Below are 19,960 nucleotides of genomic sequence, written 5' to 3'. Positions count from 1 at the left end.
TAGTCCTCTCTCGGGCATGGGTGTGTGTGTTTGTCCTTAGGATAATTTAGGTTAAGTAGCGTGTAAGCTTATGGACTGATGACCTTAGCAGTTAAGTCCCATAAGATTTCACACACATTTGAACAAACACATAGATGTGTCACAAGCAAGGGTGATATGCAATATAATAAATGTCATTCACCATGACGATTCCACAACAAGTGAAGTAATACAGTGGATGCTGCTGTTCAGGTCGCTAGTCTTGACGCATCTGTAGAACTCGTAGAACAGGCGTGCGACCAGTCGGGAGCGGCGCTTAGGTTCTCTACGCCTAGAGCCCGCTGCTGTCGCGTTGTCGCCGGCCGGAGTGGCCGAGCGGTTCTAGGCGCTTCAGTCTGGAACCGCGCGACCGCTACGGTCGCAGGTTCGAATCCTGCCTCGGGCATGGATGTGTGTGATGTCCTTAGATTAGTTAGGTTTAAGTAGTTCTAAGTTCTAGGGGACTGATGACCTCAGTTGTTAAGTCCCATAGTGCTCAGAGCCATTTGAACCATTTGTCGCGTTGTCGTCCTGGAGAGGGGTCAGTCAGCGAGCTATAGGCTGACGTCTTCTTCACAGCCCCCTGTGCTGTAACGTTCCCGACTGGTTTGCCGGCACTTGAATTCCCGCCGGAACACTTCCTTCTCGCTTCCACTTCACAGTCACAGTATGAACAGTCAACTTGGGCAACTTTAGAAGCATTGAAATGTCTCTTATGGATTTGTTATTCAGCTGAAAACCAACCACTAGTCCACGTTCAAGGTCACTGAGTTCTTTTGACCGACACATTCAGCACCTACTGCTTCTATACTGACAACACAATTCTCCACACATCCTTTTATACTGGCGGGTCCGCACCTCGAAACACATACAGGTTAATGCTGTATTACATGTGGGTATCCATACACATTTGGTCATACAGTATACCTGGCTGGTAGGACCGGCTGATAGGTCTGATGAAAGAAAAAGCATACTACGTTCTGTAGGTACCGAGCGGGTGGCGCAGTGGTTAGACACTGGACTCGCATTCGGGAGGACGACGGTTCAATCCCGCGTCCGGCCATCCTGATTTAGGTTTTCCGTGATTTCCCTAAATCACTCCAGGCAAATGCCGGGATGGTTCCTCTGAAAGGGCACGGCCGACTTCCTTCCCAATCCTTCCCTAATCCGATGAGACCGATGACCACGCTGTCTGGTCTCCTTCCCCAAACCAACCCACCAACCCCGTTCTGTAGGGTCATTCCCTGTAAAAACACTGTAATGTTCTAACCAATCTTAAAGTTGACGCTTATTTTATACAGTTGGCATTCGGAACTGTTGAACCTCTCCGTCGTACCTTACCACTGGCTTCGAGACCACTTCAGATATTTTCAGCGTACCAACCACACAACGGTTCCGTTCAAAGCAATTCAGTAGCGGTGCCTTTCCCACATGAAATATAATTTTCTCTCAGTTGCCACTTAAAATAATACATTTATGCGAAATTAGACACGATTATACCATTTCGCGACAGGGTATTATTAAATTTGTATTTCGTTATTCCCCAACATGAGTGCAAAAATCAGAGTTTAAAACGAAATGCAGTGTATTTAACGAAGTGCGCTCCTGGCTAATGCCGTTAATTAATTCTGTTTTATCAATTTCACACGGAGATTTAAAAACTATTTAAAATAATAAAAGCAAATTAAATACGGGCAAATGTTTGATTTCTCAGTATTATTTTTGTTTAGCGGGATTTTAGCGTTTTACTGATGTGGTAGCCCTGAAGTAATGGCTAAAAAAAATCGTTCAGAAAATTGCCTGTATCATTTCGTAGAAAATGCAGGAGTTATTAACTGATAGAAATATTCTGGGTCTCCTTATTACTACAAAAGTTTTAACGAAGTTCACTTTCCTATTGATAGCTTCGTGACAACAATTGTTTCCGTTAAAAAATATGGATTTAATGTCCCATCGACAAATGGGTTAGACAAAGAGCAGTAATGTCGTGTAGCACTGGAAGGTGCTATTGGTGAATTCATGTTCAGTGATAGTTTCGTAAGTTAAATGTAGTACCACCAGTATAGAAACCATTTCTTAGATTGTTTAGTACAAAAAATTGGCAATATTTCAATGTAATCCATACATACTTTCATAATTGGAATTACCTCAACAAAAGGAACGAGATTTCTAGCATTGTTGAGGAACTATTTGATTTGGCGTATTAGTGTACGACTTACTTTCAACTACGCACTGAGTTATTCAGATGTAAGAAGATCCTGTAAAATCACCCTCCTCTCAGTATGGAGGACGGGTAGGTCACTGAAAACGTGTTGACGCCGCTCCGCCGATTTGTATCGTGTAGGAGATGTGAAAGCAACTGGACTAACGATGTACACGTGTATAATTACAAAATATTTCCAATTAGTAGTGATCGGCTTAATAGGAGGATTCATTTTATGGCAAACAAGGCTACAGAAAATGTTCAAATGTGTGTGAAATCTTATGGGACTTAACTGCTAAGGTCATCAGTCCCTAGGCTTACACACTACTTAACCTAAATTATCCTAAGGACAAACACACACACCCATGCCCGAGGGAGGACTCGAACCTCTACCGGGATCAGCCGCACAGTCCATGACTGCAGCGCCCTAGACCGCTCGGCTAATCCCGTAACAACCGTTAGTCATCAGAAATCCATGATTCGACTTGTGAAGGCATGCATTGCACCCCATGAAGGCCACTTTGAGCATTTGCTGTGACGTGAATGAGATGCAGCCCTGTACTGTGTTCCGGGACTATTTGTTGTCGTAGCACGCATACAGTCCATATCGGGACAAATGTTGACTGGAACGTCTTTCCTCCATTTCCAGTCAGGAATGCGTCCTTCTAGTTTGTCGGTTTTATCGATGTTCACCCTGTATTCGTTCCTTCCGCATTTCTGCATGTCATTTTCATTGAGGACATGCGACAGCTCCGATGCAGCGCAAGAACACCTGTGTAGTAGACTGCTCGTCCACTGTTAATAGTTTTATGGATATAGATAAAATTTGTCACAGCGTAAGGACCAAGTCTGAGGCTGATAATCATGCTCTAGTTCGCCATTATATGTAATTCGTCAGGAACAGATTGAATTCTTTTAATAAAGGTAATTTAAATCGTCTTTACAGGTAAGACATTGGTATTTATTTTACCAAACGCATTTCGTTTTATTCATTTTAAACGACGTCAGTGGCATGGAATGAAATATATTTACATTTTGGTTTTCTTCTAGATCAAAAAATAGTTAGTCACAAAAGACCTAGGAGTGATTTTTCCTTAGGACATTTCTGTTTGATTTCCGCTTAATTGTGGAAGTAACGTCTGCTTGCAAATTTTCGGGTATTCCTGTGTTTGGCACTGACGTTTCTAGGCTAATTTCACGTCGGCCTGCAACACTACAAATTGGTGGACGCAGAACATGACAATGTATTATAAAACTAATGCTTGTTTACTTTCTCCTTAGTAACTGAATGTCTGTGTTGGGTGTGTACGTAGTGTTACTAATTTATCTAACATTTCTGGTTTCCACCGTAACGTAAAAAAGTTCTTTCTGTCAGTGGCATGCCGTATGAGTAATAAATAGTTTTATTTATATTCTATGAGGTAATTCAGTCTGCACATTAAGCAAGCAGTAAAGGAAATAAATGGGAGATTTTGAAAGGGAATTTAAGTTCGGGTAGAAAAAATAAAAACATCGCGATGACGTCGTAATTGTATCAGAGACGGCAAAGGACTTGTAAGAGCAGTTGAATGGAATGGATTATGTCTTGAAAACTTCTTTATTTTATGTTACTGTCATGATTTTGGCCTTAAGCCATGATCAAGTACAACAATGTTGGGTATAATTAGACTTCGTTAAGTGAAGACATTGTCAAGATCTGGAGAACTGGGTGTCATACGGTGAGGATAAATACAAAATCACCGAAATGTATGGCAGACAAGTAGCAAACATGTTTCCCAGCCATAAAACAACTGAGCCACAGAATGAACATCAATACAGTAACTTCCGTAGTATATCTTCAGACCATGTTCATTGCACATGTAGCTACTGTATTGATGTTTATTCTTTGGCCCAATTGTTCTATGGCTAGAAAACATGTATGCTACATGTATACCACACATTTCGGTGATTTTTTACTTTTCTACAAACTGGAGCACCCAGTTCTATAGATCTTGACGATGTCTTCACCTGACGAAGTCTAATTATACCCAACATTGCTGTACTTGATAATGGCTTATATTATAGTAATATAAAATAAAGAAGTTTGTACAGTCAAATGACGGAAATATTATTCAAACAGAAAATCAAATGTCATAATCCTTACTGAAGGTATACGTCTGGGGTGTAGTCTTGTTCGGCACTAAAACGTGAACGACGGGCGATACCAACAAGAAGAGGATAGAAGCTTTTGAAATGTTGCGCTCCGTAATAATGGTAAAGATCAGGTGTGTAGAACAAATAACTAATCAGGTGGTACTGAATGACATTGTTATAAACAGACGTTTGTGTTATAACCTGACTAAAAGTAGCAGTCATTTGATAGGACACATTCAGAGGCGTAAAGGAATCGTAAGTTTGGTAATGGAAGGAATTGTCGTGGGTAAAAATTGTAGAGGGAAACAAAGGCTCGAATACAGGAACCAGATTCAGATGGATGTACGTCGCAGTAGTCATGCAGAGATTACGAGCTTGCACAGGATATACTATCATGGAGAGCTGTGTCGAAGAAGTCTTCGGACTCAGTACATAGCAACTTGTATTTATTTGAATATGTAAATACACTCCTGGAAATTGAAATAAGAACACCGTGAATTCATTGTCCCAGGAAGGGGAAACTTTATTGACACATTCCTGGGGTCAGATACATCACATGATCACACTGACAGAACCACAGGCACATAGACACAGGCAACAGAGCATGCACAATGTCGGCACTAGTACAGTGTATATCCACCTTTCGCAGCAATGCAGGCTGCTATTCTCCCATGGAGACGATCGTAGAGATGCTGGATGTAGTCCTGTGGAACGGCTTGCCATGCCATTTCCACCTGGCGCCTCAGTTGGACCAGCGTTCGTGCTGGACGTGCAGACCGCGTGAGACGAAGCTTCATCCAGTCCCAAACATGCTCAATGGGGGACAGATCCGGAGATCTTGCTGGCCAGGGTAGCTGACTTACACCTTCTAGAGCACGTTGGGTGGCACGGGATACATGCGGACGTGCATTGTCCTGTTGGAACAGCAAGTTCGCTTGCCGGTCTAGGAATGGTAGAACGATGGGTTCGATGACGGTTTGGATGTACCGTGCACTATTCAGTGTCCCCTCGACGATCACCAGTGGTGTACGGCCAGTGTAGGAGATTGCTCGCCACACCATGATGCCGGGTGTTGGCCCTGTGTGCCTCGGTCGTATGCAGTCCTGATTGTGGCGCTCACCTGCACGGCGCCAAACACGCATACGACCATCATTGGCACCAAGGCAGAAGCGACTCTCATCGCCGAAGACGACACATCCCTCCATTCACGCCTGTCGCGACACCACTGGAGGCGGGCTGCACGATGTTGGGGCGTGAGCGGAAGACGGCCTAACGGTGTGCGGGACCGTAGCCCAGCTTCATGGAGACGGTTGCGAATGGTCCTCGCCGATACTCCAGGAGCAACAGTGTCCCTAATTTGCTTGGAAGTGGCGGTGCGGTCCCCTACGGCACTGCGTAGGATCCTACGGTCTTGGCGTGCATCCGTGCGTCGCTGCGGTCCGGTCCCAGGTCGACGGGCACGTGCACCTTCCGCCGACCACTGGCGACAACATCGATGTACTGTGGAGACCTCACGCCCCACGTGTTGAGCAATTCGGCGGTACGTCCACGCGGCCTCCCGCATGCCCACTATACGCCCTCGCTCAAAGTCCGTCAACTGCACATACGGTTCACGTCCACGCTGTCGCGGCATGCTACCAGTGTTAAAGACTGCGATGGAGCTCCGTATGCCACGGCAAACTGGCTGACACTGACGGCGGCGGTGCACAAATGCTGCGCAGCTAGCGCCATTCGACGGCCAACACCGCGGTTCCTGGTGTGTCCGCTGTGCCGTGCGTGTGATCATTGCTTGTACAGCCCTCTCGCAGTGTCCGGAGCAAGTATGGTGGGTATGACACACCGGTGTCAATGTGTTCTTTTTTCCATTTCCAGGAGTGTAGATGAAAGAGTAGTGTGGGAATTAGTGATCTAGTGGTGAGTGGGTGGGACGGCGAAGATGAGTGAAAGGTAATGGAAGGTGAATGCAAAGTAAGGTAAAGGGAAGTGGGAAAGTAGGAAAAGTGAAGTGGTTTTTAATGAGACGCAAAAAGGAATTTTTTTTGGGGGGGGGGGGGGTGGCGAAGGGGCAGGGAGGAGGAATGGTGAAATGGAGGTGGAAGAGAGATAGGGAGAGGGAAGGAGAGGGATGGAAGTTTGTATTAATTGTTATAGCGTAAGTGATGTGTTCAGTGATTTTGTAAACTGTCTGGTTTCCAATGTTCATCGGATCATTAAGCGAGTTCTGTAAGTACTACTTGTGAAGAAAACTGTTCTCAGAGATCTACTGCGTAATTTTGACCGTGAAATTTGATTATCAAAAGAATTTTGACGACAAAAAAAATTACTTCCGAACTTAAGTAACCACGTCGGACTTTGGCAACAAACATCAAAAGAACATAAAACATGAAAACTCCTGTAAATCATTTCGTAAATAATTAAGGGAATGGCTATAATGTTGTTCAGTTATAGCTATAAGAGTCAAATAAACTGCCACTTCGTCGTAAGTATGTCGTAACATGACGTGTTATTGAATGTAGACACAATTTATATAGCTGTCAGGTTCAAAATACCTATGTATAGCGTGCCTTGCACCAATAGCGGACGAGCCGCGCAACTGTGATTGGTCGGCACTCAGAATTTAGTGGTGCACACCACGACTTACGCCGTCTGGCACATACCACAACAAAACACGTGAGTGCACACGATAAAAAAAACTACATACACGCATGAAAAAAAACCCTTTAACAAGAGTACGTAAAACACATGCAGTAACAATTACAATACAATAAATGAATGAGATACTGGTAGTAATTAATAATAACTACTATTAATGGTGGGTCAACAACGTTAACATAGATCACAAACACGGTTCACTGAAATTACATTTATTTCTAAGGGAACCAAATATTTAGAAACGTTTGTCACAAAAGAGAGTATTTACAGGGGGAGAGCGACTGGTGTTGCAGCTTATCTGTGTCTGTGGTCGTTGCGTTGTCACATCGACCGCACTTCGGTGACGCTGATAACATAATTATTGTGGGCCCCTCAGTCATGAAATTGCAATGGATTTGTGCACTTCTTCTAACATGAATGGCGCAGCCCCTTAAGTAACACGCGAGATAATGAGTTCTACGTACATTAGCTCGTGCAGCTCAGTTACGTCCAAAACAGTCCGGTTCTAACTACGGCAGTCAGAGACCGTTAGCATAAGCATCTTCACTGCTGTTTGTAGAACTCAGATGAAGCTCACAGTGTTTACACACATTTGGTTCCATAACGTCCATGTCGAAATTTGGATTATACTTTGACCGAGAAACAAGAACGCGGTCATAAATTTTCGTGTGCTTCCGTTTAGCAAGATTACATATCACACGCGTGCACGAGGCGACAATAGTGAATAATTTGCGTAGTCTGCAGTTTGGTGAACTGGTCGCAGATAAAGGAATTGTAATGCAGAGAAACCTAGAAACCAGACTTCGTTCAACTACTCGGCACTCAGCAATTTTTACGCGTCTCTATGTCAACCATGACCAGAATCCTCATTCAGATAAAAACCAGGGAATTACATAGTTACATCATTGACGTGCAACGAACATGGGCAGACTAGTTTTCCCTACATAAAATTCCGTGACCAGTTCAGCAAATCGCAGACTACGCAACTTACACGCGCGTACGCCACGACGCTGGCCCCCACGACGCTGGACACCCACATAGTGTCATTCTTCGACTGCCAACTATCGATATCGATATCGCTCTCGCATCACAGCTCATGCAACAGTGCTGCATATTACATTCGTTTACACACAGCGCATTTCACAAAAGCGTTACAAAGAAGGTCAAGCCGGCCGATGTGGCCGAGCGGTTGTAGGCGCTTCAGACTGGAACCGCGCGACCGCTACGGTCACAGGTTCGAATCCTGCTTCGGGCATGAATGTGTGTGATGTCCTCATGTTAGTTAGGTTTGGGGACTGATGACCTCTGATGTTAAGTCCCATTGTGCTCAGAGCCATTTTAACCATTTGAAAGAAGATCAAACATACATTGACACTTCCGCATACTCAAGTAAAAGAGATTCATGTAGCAACACTATTAAAGCAAAAAAAGAGCTACAGTTCATAGTACAGAACAAAACAACAAATATTCTAAACCATATATGTAGAGTAGATGAAATGGAAGAAAACATAGAAGAAAAGAAAAAATTATCTCTCATAATTAGCAAAATCTTCATTTTATATCTAAAATAAATACACATTTTAGTTGTTGCAAAGGCGGGTTTGAAATACCTTTAACCATTACAAGCCGCGCGGAGTGGCCGCGCAGTTGGAGGCGCTATGTACCGAATCGGGCGGCCACTCCCGCCGGAGGTTCGAGTCCTCCCTCGGGCATGGGAGTGTGTGTTGTTCTTAGCATCAGTTAGTTTAAGTTAGTTTAAGTAGTGTGTACGTCTAGGGACCGATGACCTAAGCTGTTTGGTCCCATAGGAATTCACACTCATTTGAACATTTTGAACAACAATTACAAAACAACTACTGACACTAGAATCGCAAAAATGAAGAATTTTATTTCTTTAATGTCGAAATTGTATTTCTTTAAGCACTCTGTTGTACTCTACCCTGTGGTTTTGAAGATAAACTAAATTCCTTCAATTTTCGACCAGTGTATACACTGAGGTGACAAAAGTCGTGGGGTACCCCCTAATATCGAGTCGGGCCTCTTTTTGCCTGGCGGAGTGCAGCAACTCCGCGTGGCATGGACTCCACAAGTCGTAGGAAGTCCTCTGCAGAAATATTGAGCCATGCTGCCTCTGTAGCCGTCCGTAACTGCGAAAGTGTTGCCGCTACAGGATGTTGTACACGAACTGACCTCTCGATTATGTCCTATAAATGTCCTATGAGATCCATGTTGGGATTTTTGGGTGGCCAAACCATTCGCTCAAACTGCCCAGAATGATCTTCAAACCAATCGGGAACAGTTGTGGCCTGGTGACATGAAATAGTTGTTTGGGCATGTGAAGTCCATGAATGGCTGCAGATCGTCTCCAAATAGCTGAATGTAACCATTTCCAGTCAAGTATCGGTTTAGTTCGATCAGATTAGTCAATCCGTTCCACGTAAACAGAGTCCACACCATTATGAAACCACCACCAGCTTGCACAGTGCCTTGTTGACAAATTGGGTCCATGGCTTCGTGGATTCAGCGCCACTCTCGAATCCAACCACCAGCTCTTACCAACTGAAACCGGGACTTACCCGACCAGGCCACGGTTTTCCAGTCGTTTAGGGTCTAAACGATAGGGTCACGAGCCCAGGAGAGGCACTGCAGGTGATGTCGTGCTTTTAGTAAAGGCACCCGCATCGGTAGTCTGCTGCCATACCACATTAACGCCAGATTTCATCACACTGTTCTAATGGGTACGTTTCACATTGATTTCTGTGGTTGTTACACGCAATGTTGCTTGTCTGTTAGCACTGACAATCTATGCACACGCCGCGGCTCTCAGTCGTTAAGTGAAAGCAGGTGGCAACTGCGTTGCCCGGAATGAGAGGTAACGCCTGCAATTTCATATTCCCGGCACACTCTTGACACTGTGAATCTTGCAATACAGAATTGCTAACGATTTCGGAAGTGGAATGTTCCATGCGCCTCGCTTCAACTACCATTCCGCGTGCACAGTCTGTTAATTCCCATCTTGCAGCCATAATCGCGTCGGTAACCTTATCACGGGAATCACCAGAGTACATATGACAGCTTCGGTTTTTTTTCCTTTATTGAATTTCAATTCCCCACGAAGGGGGCGGGCTGGCAGCAGCTTAGTACGCTGCTCTTCAGCCTACAGACTTTTTAAAAACGTAAGAAGAAAAGAAACAAGAAAAACAGGCGATAAAAAGGTGACTTAAATAGTAAACCGGCGGAAAATTGTGGAACGTTAAAAGAGAAAGCAAAGGTGTTGGCAATGTTAATAAAATACACAGGAATCAGGTAAGTAACACAATTAAAAAAACATGGCGACAGTCTGGTTTCTATTCACAAGAGATAAAAAATCACTCCCAGCGATAGTATGATGGCCGTTCGCAACACTTCCCAAAAGACACACAACACGGAAGACTCACTGTAAAACACTCACTGCAAAATACTGCACAGCTTCGGCAATGTACTCTCCTTTTATACCTTGTGCACGCGATACTACCGCCATCTCTAAGTGTGCAAGTCGCAGTCCCATGACTTTTGTCGCTTCGTGTATGTGGTTTATGTTCAGTCACTGATATTCAACGATATCTGCCATAGAGGCTAAGTTGATCACGCCACGTAAAAAATAATGATAATAATAATAATAATAATAACAATCTTTCGTCTTTAGTCAGTTTCACCTGACACGTTACCCTCACGTGACGAAACAGGGAAGGACATAGATCTTTTGGGCACCGATGTTCCATTACTTAACATTAGCCTATAGTGTTAGTTTGCAAGGGCGCCAGATTGTGCCATAGGAAAACACAGAATCGCTATAGTCTCACTGTCGTGTCGTATGTGAAGCATGTCTCGCACTGTGTTTTCGCACGATCGATTGCTTGGGAGGTTGTACGGACCTAGCTGCCGCGTAGAAAGTGAGATGGGGTGGGCGCTGCAGAGGCAGAGAGACGGCAAACTTCGTTTAGCCAGGGGCGTGGGCCGCCTCTGCAGTAGCAACCACCTCCATCAGTCTCTGCTCACTGCGATTTGCGACGAAACTTTCTCCTGATCTGAGAGCTGGCAACGGACGAAGACAGTAGCCGTCACGCCCGACCGCTATAGCAGACGTTTACAGTGACAGATCAACCTACCAACAGTCCACTCCAAACTCGCAAAGTAATAAAGTTCACTGCTGTCACCGAAGTTCTCTATGAACGACTTTGATGTACTAGTAATTATATGCCTCATTTAACTAATCGATCATAACTTCACAACTTTCTCAGTAACTATAACAGATTTTGTAAATGCTGGTCTGTTTTTTGAACTGAATGACTGATGCGGTATGCTGTTCCTCTGCGTATCGTCTTTCCCTCTCAGACAGGAAGCTGCTACACTCGCTTGCCAATCTGCGGTCCCTGGACCGCAAAGGCGTCCCTCTGCAGGCATTTCGTCGATTAATTGATAGCTTCATTATTGAAAAAAAAAAGACAGTGGAAAAATTACAGAACATGATAGGCAGTAAATACGAGTGTGATTAAAATATACATACAGTAAAGACATGAATGTGAGGCAGTCCTGTCACATGTTTTATAAGATGCACTCGCAGATGTGAGTGACTTGGCTCGAAGACGCCTTCTCGTAGGACAAGGAATTAAAACAAGAAAATGCATCAAAACACATTGAACTTAACGAGATTATGTCATTGCCTAGAGAGCGAGGAAAGGTTGAACAGATACTGATAAGATGCTCGCTATGAGAGCCCTATAACGAAAACAGGGGCGGGGACCGAACGATAAAGCTTACTTACCTCATTGCGATTTGTGAGGTGGCGATATCGAGTGACCGCTGTGTAAGCGGTGTAATTGTTTGGTAGCAACGAACGTGGCTGCTACAAGCCTCCGAAAGCGAATCACGTTGATTTACAAGGACGGCGTTAACACGCGGCCACGCCCAAGATAATGACAGTCAAACAACACTTCATTAACAAAATGGCGGTGCTTTCCGCAACACCAATGCCCACGACGTGGTTGCGTCGGATATCGGCAGTCGAATAGGGTGGACCGTGTCTCTCGGTGCTCGTAATGAACTCGGGCGCCGCACAGTAGTGTGCTTCGCAGGTCAAAAGTAGGCTCCAGGTGCTAATGTGACAGCGGGAAGGAACGAACCGTTGGTGCAGCTCCGCTGCGGAGGGCCTCTCAGGGTGGGACACCTGTTTGGGTGCGAATTCTCCGAAAGTGGGAAAACTGTTATGCCTACGTCACCGCGTGGCTTCATCTTACATAATACGTAACGGGCAGTAACTGTTAAGGAAATCCGCGATTTCTACGTTAAACAAATGGAGAAGATGAAAATCACCCTGTCTCTCCATTTGATGGTCCTCCATGTAAGCAATAATTTGGTAGTATTCTAATAACATAAAATGATCGATTCAGATATATGACTTGTTAATTAAATATCCGTCCGGTCTCAGAATATTATCGATGAATTTGAAATTTTGTACGGAACTTGATTCTGTAGTTGGAATTATAAAATTAATTTTATTTGGCTCTCTTTCTTTGCGATGTGAATTGGCCAGTACAGCAGTTGTGGCCGCAGCCTGTCGTTGTATGCCCACAAGTGTTTGTATTACAATTTTTTTCCTTTGCGGAGTATCAAAAATAGTTTGCCTGAAATACTGATGATAATGACCGCTGGTTCACAGATTCCGTCTATAGTAAACCAACCCGCGTGGAAAACATGGATTGGCTCTGAGATGATAAATATTTTCTCGGTTGGTACTTCCTACGACAGATATTTCCTACCGCAGACAACATATCTCGATCGACCATTGCCCTAAATTAAATCAAATGTTTTTCAGCGATTCCATGAAAATATTAATAGTTTCGAGATGGGGTCCAGTCACCGTGATAGGGGCAGCTGGACAGCTCCTTTCATATATTTTCCGACGACCATGGCATTGTAACTGTACATGCAATAATTTCGTGTGATGTGTCGTTTGAAGAGATGAAATCTGCTTTAAGTATTCGTAAAAGATGGATTAGAAGTAAAATTAGCGTTTATAAGTCTTATTGAACCAAGCTTTTATAGCGAAAAACAATTGTATACTCCATTCTTGCACACAGTTTGCCTGAGTGTGGTACATTTTGAAATCCTCAGGCAGACAAAGTAGTTACTGTCAGAGTAAGGGAAAGAACTGGTCCTGGAACTTCATGTAAGCTCTGCCACAATATGCCAGTTGGTTTAGCTCTGCAACACTATGGCAGTTGGTTTACAGGTGGAGCTGTAAATAAAGACCGTAGATGAAACCCCCAGGAGCGGGTTTGGTGGGCGCGGACCGCAGAGGGAACACCTAGAACCGCAGCGGACGGAAAACGGAGCAGCAACGCTCCAGCAGATCGTAGGGAATGGGCGCGGACCACAGAGGAAGCGCCTGCAGCCGTTGGTGGAGGGGGAAGGCCATAGGCATAAACACTGGACCAGGTCCACTCGAGGAGCAGTCTCAGGTCGCACCTGATGAAGGTTACGAGCTAGGTGACCGAAATATCGTGCAAGTACGACGCTGATATCCGGCAGAACACCCGACAGCCCAAGATGTCAAGAAAAAAATCGACCGTTAAAATAATTACTGATCGCTAGACAATAGAAACTTGTTATATGTTACTGTTCCGAGCATATGCGATGCTTATCTGGAATCTTATTCGTTATACAGGACTATTCAGCTGCACAATAGGTTTTACACAACCTGCAATGCCTTCAAAAATCACGTCTGACATTTTTATATTCTCTCGCTCGTTACGTGCAAACCCTCGGTCCTACAGAAAAATGAACAGGACCTTTTTGCAGGTAATTTAATGCAGTTAAATTTTATACTGAGTTGCGTATTCGATGGAGGCGTTTGAATATCACTTTAGGACTTAGTGAACAGCCCAGGCTTGGTTCCCAGGTGTCATTAATGAAGGTAGGTTTTGTTTTAACAACACCACCCCTCCTGTGCTGCTATCATCCAACTTATTGAATGGTCCAGTTTTAGGTCCTAGGTACCATTAAGAAGGTAAGGTTCCGTTTGGACAATATCTCTAGAGGTTAGTCTGGCAAATACAGCTGTGACTGTGTTGCATTCAACAGATTAATTCCTGTCACAGTCGTACATGAAAAATATATTATTACACATAGTCCCGTTGATCAACAATCCACTGCCTTGCAATTCCAAAAGTCTTGCAACCCACGAGTTTTCCTTGCTCATAGCAACTAGCTACCACTACTAAATTGTCATAAACTGTGTCTATCCAAACTGTGCATATCCCGTGTAAACTCACTCTTTGTCAATATTGTTCTGGTTTGCTCACCTCTTTTTTGCATGGATGTACTTCTACTTTACCTCTGAACAACTGCATGAAGCCTGTGTTTCCACCCATCGCGACCCCATACTGTGACTATCGGTGTGCACCATGTAGTATCCAAACACTGCATGGTTGCTTACTAGTGGTACCATCATTGACATATACAACCAAGCAGTATCTACCGCCACACCAGCCATAGCTCCATGGTAGTAGAATGGCAAGTTCTGGCTCCTCAGCTCTGCTCATAACTATAATTCCATCGGTAATTCTCCTTGCACCTAACGCAACCCCGTCAGACATTGCTCAGATGATAGTGATACCAGGTGTAACTACCCATGTAATGCTTGATGAATGGCTTCTTGCACGTTCACTAACTTTACTCTTGCACCCCAGATACTATCCGTTGATGACTGCAATAATCTCGCCATCGTTATTCTTGCATCTAGTACTTGCGTCAATGTTTGTACTCCTTCCAAAACGCGGTTTAGAGTACTAGCTGAAGCTTTGGCGTATATTCTGATTACCATAATCAGCTATCGAAGCACGAGTGTTTTGTTCAACACCCCCCCCCCCCCTCTAAGTTCACAAACGGCGTGGAATATCACTTTACGATTCCTTTATTCATTTCCGGTATCCCCCTTGCGGCCTCCACTGTTCTGTTCAGTTCGCTCATATTGCTTGTGTCTGCTGTCCCAAATTCAGTATCCCTCCATCCCCTTTTTATCGTCCTGGGCCTTGCAAAGTCCAATCCTTGCTGCTGGAATAGTGCAGTGCCACTTCAATCATTTCGTGCATGTCCTCTCTAAATCGTACATATGCACGGGTAATTTCCTTTGCACCTTTGGAACATCTCTTAGCATTCCATTACTATTTGCTATCTCTTATACTGCTGAAGACACTTCCTCCAGCCTCCTTCTCTGGTTCCACAGTTTCCACAAATTAAATACTGAACTCTATGTCCATCTGTGATTGGATAACACTCTGCCCAGGTGATGATCTCTCTGCCCCTGGTGAAGAGGTACCGGAGTGTCAAAACTAGAATTCTTCTTTTCTAGCCCTTCTCCCATATGACAACCCGAGGACAGTGACCAATATCACCTTCCCTCCACTCAGAAGCCTGTTGTCTTTGAACTGCATCTCTTAACATTCTAAAGATAAATGACGTATTCTATACGTCAGTGCCCTATTCTGCACAAAAAAGATAAACATCCAAAAATCACTACAAACAGTACATATAAATTATTTCCTTGGCATCAGTGTATACCAAGCATGAGGCATCTGGACCTCCTTCTCTTGTTGCTCACCCTTCGTCTTCTTCTTCTTCTTCTTATTCTTTGCCTCTTTCTTCGCTTCTGTTCCTTCTTCTCCTTCTGGCGCACCCGTGAATGTTTGTAGCCCCCAACATGCAGAATTATTGACCTCGCCGGCAGCTGTAGCTTTACATTTACCGGTGATCCCAATGGAATTAAATTGTTCTGTTGCTTCTGTCGACACTGTGCACAGTCCACACAATTTCTGACGTACTGATCGACATCATCCTTCCTTCCCTTCATCCAATACTTTTCTGCCAAACCCCATTTCGTTGCCCTGAACCCGCCCCCCATGGCCCAATAAGATGTGATCAAGCATTTCACAATTTTTTACCCAGCGATAGGAATTTCGGTATTATGAAGGGAACTAAGTAAGCAGGATGGATTTTTTTTTTTTTTTACAGTGCATAGCGTCATAGAGTTGGTTCTTACTAGTTCGAAACTTGGCACATTTCTTCTTAGAGTGGCTGCTGCTATTGAAATAAGTCATGGTGGCAGGCCTTTGTCAGGAAGCCAGAATTTCTGAAGAAATACAGAGGACTGGAAGACAAGGGAACGTGACATTCTATATGTGCACTTCTTCATATTTAGTTTCTGATAACACAAGAAAGGGTTGTATTACAGCTGCTACAACAATCAACAGACTGATTGGTCACACTTTTCCTCTGGGCCTCCAACGTGCTCCACTGACTGTAACAGAGAAACAAACTTATCCACCTGTGTGCCAGTTAACTCCAGTACAACCAAGACGTTGGAAAAACTCTAGTGCTATTTGCCTGGCTTACACTTACCTTTCCGCTAGGAAATTTTGAAGTGCCTGTACAGAATGGCAGCCGACGATTGAATGGACTGTCAGTCACAGATTATTGTCGTAGGATGATGCATTAGCATTTTGGAATGTAGATCTGTATGTGTTGTATCGTATGCAGTCAGTGTAATGTTAATGTAAATAAAAAAAAGTGGGTGAGTTCACATTTACTTGCATGTATTTAAAAAAAAAAAGAGACTGCAGTTTCCAGCACTTAATGAATAATTACGTTACCAAAATATAAAATTAGAAATTCAGCCTCTCATCTGACAGTGACGTTTACATCATATAAGACAACACTGTCAATATACATGCCCATTTAAAGTTATTGTATAATTTAAACAGTTTTTCTCAGTTTCCCCACAAATGTGTGTCGGTCGGCTTATGCCCCTTGAAAAATGTACGATTTTGTAGTTTCCTATTAAGAAAATACGGAGTTTCAGTGATACACAGCATTACAGATCGCTCCCAAAAACGTCACTTTTGGAACAGTTTGTTGTGCCTAAGTGTCGGGAAATGTGACGTCTGTCTATAGAATCTTTAACAATTTGGTTCATCATCATCATCATCATCATCATCATCATCATTTAAGACTGATTATGCCTTTCAGCGTTCAGTCTGGAGCATAGTCCCCCTTGTAATCCCCTATTCTGCTAACACTGGTGCCTATTCTGATGTTAAGCCTATTACTTCAAAATCATTCTTAACCGAATCCAGGTACCTTCTCCTTGGTCTACCCCGACTCATCCTACCCTCTACTGCTGAACCCATGAGTCTCTTGGGTAATCGTGATTCTCCCATGCGTGTAACATGACCCCACCATCTAAGCCTGTTCGCCCTGAGTGCTACATCCATAGAGTTCATTCCCAGTTTTTCTTTGATTTCCTCATTGTGGACACCCTCCTGCCATTGTTCCCATCTACTAGTACCTGCAGTCATTCTAGCTACTTTCATATCCGTAACCTCAACCTTATTGATAAGGTAACCCGAATCCACCCAGCTAACAATTGGGTTTTGTGCGAAAAAAGTAAAACGATAATTGCAATCAGGTACTCCACAAACAGCAGCTTCAAGAGCTCATTTTTATGGTACGCGACGATGTGAGGCCGCGGCTGTGCGACGTCGCCCGCCGGCCGCCGCCTCCAGGCAGACGGCTGCGGGGGCGGCGCGGGGGCGGCCCCAGGCCGCTGGCGGCGCTGAGCCGCGATAATTAGTTCCGCCTGCGGCGCGTTCCGGCCAGCGGACACATCGCCGCAGACGCGCGTCCGCTGTCTGCTATGCGACGTGCCTACCCGCTGTCCATCGGCAGCGCGGCAGCTCACGACGGAAGCCACAACTCATGCCAAATAATGACATGATTATAAGAACAATGTACCAGAGTAGCTGCTTATGATGATTAATCTTTATTAACGAAAGATTATTCCGGTATGTATCGACACTGTCAAGTACCTGTGAGACTTTAGTTTCTCCCGGGGTTCACAATGTTCGAATAACTTACGGGAATGCAGACAGGTGACGGTGTCAACAACAGCCGATATTTCGTCAGTAGCACACCCCGCCAATTTCAACGCAAAACAGCAGCAAGTAAGTGCTGTGCAAGCGAATTTAAAACAAGATACACACACACACACACACACACACACACACACACACACCACACACTGTAAACACTAGCGCCATCACAAACCAAAGATGAGCGTTGTCATAAGTTACTGAAAGTGAATTAATAATCAACCGCTGAGGAAACATAAACTCTGTCCCTCTGTTTTTTGACAAGTGAAAGATTCGTTGGTTGGTTGTTTAGGGGAAGAGACCAAACAGCGAGGTTATCGGTCTCATAGGATTAGGGAAGGATGGGGAAGGAAGTCAGCCGTGCCCTTTCCAAGGAACCATCTCGGCATTTGCCTGGAGTGATTTAGGGAAATCACGGAAAACCTAAATCAGGATGGCCGCACGCGGGATTGAACCGTCGTCCTTCCGAATGCGAGTCCAGTGCGCCACCTCGCTCGGTCAAGTGAGAAAGCAGGCTTCTATGCACAATTTGTATACAAACCACCAATTCTATTCATAAGGTTACTTCCTAATTGAATTACAGTACCCCAGGAACTGGAAATGCGCCGGCCGGGGTGTCCGAGCGGTTCTAGGCGCTACAGTCTGGAACCGCGCGACGGCTACGGTAGCTGGTTCAAATCCTGCCTCGGGCATGGATGTGTGTGATGTCCTTAGGTTAGTTAGGTATAAGTCGTTCTAAGTTCTAGGCGACTGATGACCTCAGAAGTTAAGTCCCATAGTGCTCAGAGCCATTTGAACCATTTTTGAACTGGAAGTGCATGCCAGAATCTTCGTGTTCTTATTTTCCACATGATGACCATTGCCAAGACAATGTTCTGCAATGGCGGAATTGCTCGGCTGTTGTAAGCTTTATGGTTCAAATGGTTCAAATGGGTCTGAGCACTATGGGACTTAACTTCTGAGGTCATCAGTCCCCTATAACTTAGAACTACTTAAACCTAACTACCCTACGGACATCACACACATCCATGCCCAAGGCAGGATTCGAACCTGGGACCGTAGCGGTCGCACGGTTCCAGACTGTAGCGCTTAGAACCGCTCGGCCACAACGGCCAGCTATGCTATATGAACATGGTATCTGTTTCCGAAAGTACAGATACCATTGATGGTCGTGCAGCTTCTCTAGAATGATATGATAATTAAATCAAAACCCTTTGCTGCCAATAGGTGTTGCCGATATACATCAATGGGGACAGCTGAAAATGTGTGCCCCGACCGGGACTCGAACCCGGGATCTGCTGCTTACATGGCAGACGCTCTATCCATCTGAGCCACCGAGGGCACAGAGGATAGAGCGACTGCAGGGACTTATCCCTTGCACGCCTCCCGAGAGACCTACATTTCCAACTGTCCACAACCTACATTCGTAGTGATTCTAATGGATATTTGCCCATTCACTCATTACTTGCGCCAGACTACGAATGTAGGTTATGGACACTTGGAAATGTAGGTCTCTCGGGAGGCGTGCAAGGGATAAGTCCCTGCAGTCGCTCTATCCTCTGTACCCTCGGTGGCTCAGCTGGATAGAGCGTCTGCCATGTAAACAGGAGATCCCGGTTTCGAGTCCCGGTCGGGGCACAAATTTCATTGATGTATATCAACAACATCTATAGGCAGCTAAGGGTTTCGATTTAATTATCATTTGTTGTAAGCTTGTTTGCCGCTTATGCTCAGTACACCGGTTCTCCACAGTCCTAATAGTCTGACCAATAGACGACGCGCCACAGTGCAAGGAATACCGTAAACACTCGCCGTACGCGATCCAAGATCACCCTTCACTGACCCTTAAAGGACCCTGATCCTAAATGGGGGGTCGAGAAACACACTTCGCGTCATATTTCCGTAAAATGCGACCAATCCTATTCGAAATTCTCCTTGCGTAAAGCAGAAAGACACAGTTGGCCGAAAGCGCAACGCACTTCAAATT

General features: G+C 44.6%; 1 non-coding gene across 1 annotated transcript; it reads right to left on the bottom strand.

Annotated features, from left to right (window-relative positions):
* Positions 1 to 19,240: 19,240 nt before the first annotated feature.
* On the bottom strand, positions 19,241 to 19,315 carry Trnat-ugu. Its single transcript has one exon. It is a non-coding gene; the product is annotated as a tRNA-Thr (tRNA).
* Between the last annotated feature and the right edge of the window lie 645 nt (positions 19,316 to 19,960).

The sequence above is a fragment of the Schistocerca piceifrons genome, chromosome 4 (genome assembly GCF_021461385.2).
Source record: "Schistocerca piceifrons isolate TAMUIC-IGC-003096 chromosome 4, iqSchPice1.1, whole genome shotgun sequence".
In the NCBI taxonomy this organism is placed as follows: Eukaryota; Metazoa; Arthropoda; class Insecta; order Orthoptera; family Acrididae; genus Schistocerca; species Schistocerca piceifrons.
The sequence above is the reverse complement of the archived record's forward strand: the minus strand, read 5'-3'. Positions and strand labels throughout refer to the sequence as shown.